Here is a 3575-nt window from a genome sequence, read left to right on the forward strand (position 1 = left end):
CAATCATTGTTTTTAATTATTTTAATTTCGTTCAAGCATTGTTAGTTAAATTAATTTAATGTTTTAATTGATTTTGATTATGAAAATGATCATTGACTTTGTTTTTACTAGCAAATTACTTTTGTGCATCATGGTGAAAGGACAAGAGTGGAGTTATGTGCATGAGTTGAAAGCTGGGAGAAATACATCTCGACTTAAATGTAAATCTTGTGGCCACGAGTTCAGTGGTAATGCAACCAGAATTAAAGAGCATTTATTTAAAGTCCCTTGCAATGTTGAAAAGTGCGGGGCACCACCAAAAGATATTCATGAAAAATTTGCCATGTATTCTCACAAAGTAAAGTTGATTCTTGCAGCTAAACATAAAGGTGATGTTTCTAAAGATATTCATGCAAATATTGAACCATCTGTATGCAATGAGGCAACAGAAGAGGTGTGTACCACTCAAGTAAATGATCAAAGTTCTCCATTGAACCCTCTTCATGGACATGCTTCTACATCAGGAGGAGTTCCTAGCACAAGCAAATCCAGCAGAGCGTCATCCAATGGACAGACAATGCCTGAAGCATTAGGTAAACAATGGTTGCTTGAGTTGCATTTAAAATGGACACAAGCATTTGTTGCATGTGACATATCATTCAATGCTATGCGCAATCCAATATTTCAAGATGCTTTGATGAGTGCAACCAAAAAAGGATTTGTGCTTCCTGACTATAACAAGATGTGAACTGAATATCTTAATAAAGTCAAAGACAGTATTGAATCCATTCTCAAACGCACAGTTCTAGAGTTTGTTCCAGCATATGGATGCACCATAGCATTGGATGGATGGACTAACTGTCAGAAAAAACCTTTAATCAATGTAATGCTTATGAACCCTAGAGGGGCTATGTTCGTGGAAGCAATTGATAGCTCATTGAAAGAGAAGACTATCACCTACCTAGTAGGGGTGTATGAGCGTGCAATTGCAAAGGCAGGTGGACCAAAGAATGTGACTGCTATTGTCACAGATAATGCGGCCAACTACAAAGGAGCAGGAAGAGCTATTCAAGTCAAGTATCCGGAGATTTCTTGGGTACCATGTGCAACTCACACTTTAAATTTGCTTTTAAAAGATATTGGTAAAATGGCACGTGTGAAGCAAACTTTATTGGATGCAAATCATGTGGTGAAATTCATTAGAGAGCATCAATTTTCGTATGCTCTTTTTCAAACCAAGTCACCAAATAAAGCTTTGCAAATATTTTGCGCGACAAGGTTTGCTACGGCATACTATGTTCTTGCTGCTTTGCAAGAGTTGAAGCCTGCATTGATGGAAACCTTAGCAGACAGAAGATGGGATGGATGGCTCAGCAAGTATCCAAGTTATCAGGAAGCAGCTGGTTGATGTGCGCAAATAGTAAACTCGCCAGTCTTTTGGCGTAATGTAGAAAGAATAGTAACTCTGTCAAAGCCATTTGTAGATCTTTTGAGAGCAGTTGACACAGATTCTTTTATTTTTGGTCGGGTCTACTGGTATATGTCAGAGGCTATACGCAAGCTAAGAGAAAATGTCAGTTTTAGTGCAAAGGATAAAGCTACCATGATTACAATTGTTAACAAGCGTTGGGTGCAGTTGCATACGCCATTGCATGGTGCGGCTTTTGTATTGGATCCTAAGTTTCAAATGCATCAGCAATCTGCCAACAAAGAAGTTATGTCCGACTTCAAAACAGTGTGCTCCCAACTCTTAGGGCACGAAGATGGAAAAACAGCTTTTCATCAGCGAGTAGATTATGCCAATAGAACTGGTATGTTTCATGATCCGTGGCATATAGATGCCGTTGGCAAAACAAGTGCACCTTTATGGTGGAAGGAGTATGGTGGAGAGAAAGTGGAGTTGCAACACATTGCAGTTAGAGTTTTATCAGTAGTTGCATCAAGTGGAAGTTGTGAGCGAAACTAGTCAGCATTCAACTTTGTGCACACTAAAAAGCGAAACAGACTTCATACTAAACAGGCTGCTGATTTGGTGTATGTTTTTTGCACTATGAAACTTATTTATAAGCCTCAAAACATTGCAACTAGAGCCGCTCAAAAGCAATATGGAGTCTTTCAAACGCATGAAGCTATTTCTGCAGAAGTTGATGATGATGATGATATGGAATGGGAGATAGTTTCAGAATGCTCAGATATGGACGAAGCAGATGATATGGTTGCAGTTATTGAAGATGGAGATGATTTGTGAGAGTACCATTGTAATACTTACTCACCAAGGTTTTGTATATGATGAAAGAAAGTGTTATCTCATTGTCGTTCATATCAAAATCTCTCTCTTTATCTCTCTCTCTCTCTCTCTCTCTCTCTCTCTCTCTCTCTCTCTCTCTTAGACACACATATTCACTCACACTCAAATATAAACTGCCGATAATATCTTGTCGAATAAAAATTACATAAAGTCGATGTAGGTTTGAAATTACAACAAGGTTCTTGGAAATTACTCAATCGAAAAGAGTTTGATATAATTTTGAGATTACAAAAAGCTTCTGAGTGACTTATGAGTTTGATAGATTTGCTATAAGTTCGTCTATGGTAAAATCTGTAATTCCTAGCTCAGGGGATGGTTGAGCAACATCTTTATGTGAAGTGGTAGTATCATCTGGCAAAGGTCCATACAATGATTCATATCGTTGAAGCTTTGCTTGTGCATCACTTAACTCTATTTCAAGCTCAAGAATACGGCCACGAAGCATGTCCGGTGTTTCACCTTGGCTGGCAAGGTCTTGTCCTTGGTTGGCTAATTCAGTTAGTGTTTCTGACTCTTCAGGAAGTAAAACAATAGGACGCTTGCGAGGAGGCATTGGATTATTTGCATTGCGTGCTGCCACCTTTTCTGCAATGCGTCCACGTCCAACGCCAGCGGTGCTTGGACGATCTGACCAATCCACTCTCTTCAGCAAAACATATCGAACATAGCATTGCTGGATAAAGTAAATTGCTACTTGGTTGTTGTTTGGTAGGCATCCCTCTTGTCGTATAAACCTTTGCAGCAATACACGTGCCAGTCCTTTATGTTGCAAATCAGAGAGCTTTAACAGAGCTGTATCTTTTGCATTGCCACTTATCTGAAATAGTTGATGGCGTACAAAGTGATTAGGGCAAAGCTTTTTGCACTCTTTAAGGGTTAATAGTTCGCCCTGCAGCTCAGATTCATCTTCTTCAATGTTGGCAATAGTAGAAAGATCTGCTGGTCCACATCTAACTTGTTCTTCTTTAAAAATTGCATGAGCTTCAGCGTGGTTGAGTTCTTCTTCCATATCTGCATATTAGGTGAACATGTCATTATTTTTAAATACCCATTCAATTAATTTGACATTGGACAGTATATCGAATGACAAACATAGAATTTTTGTTCAATTAAACATACAATTAAATCTGACACCACAAGTAAAACAATGATGAAATCATGAGACTGTGTTTTCATTAATCATCAGCTGGTTGTAAGCCAGATGTCATTACAATGTTGTAACCCACTCTATGGGCACCATTTAAACATAAGGAGAGATCAAAAGCATTAGGCCGGGTTTTGGGGTGAA

This window comes from Adiantum capillus-veneris, chromosome 22 (assembly GCF_014529385.1).
Source record: "Adiantum capillus-veneris isolate H3 chromosome 22, ASM1452938v2, whole genome shotgun sequence".
NCBI lineage: Eukaryota > Viridiplantae > Streptophyta > Polypodiopsida > Polypodiales > Pteridaceae > Adiantum > Adiantum capillus-veneris.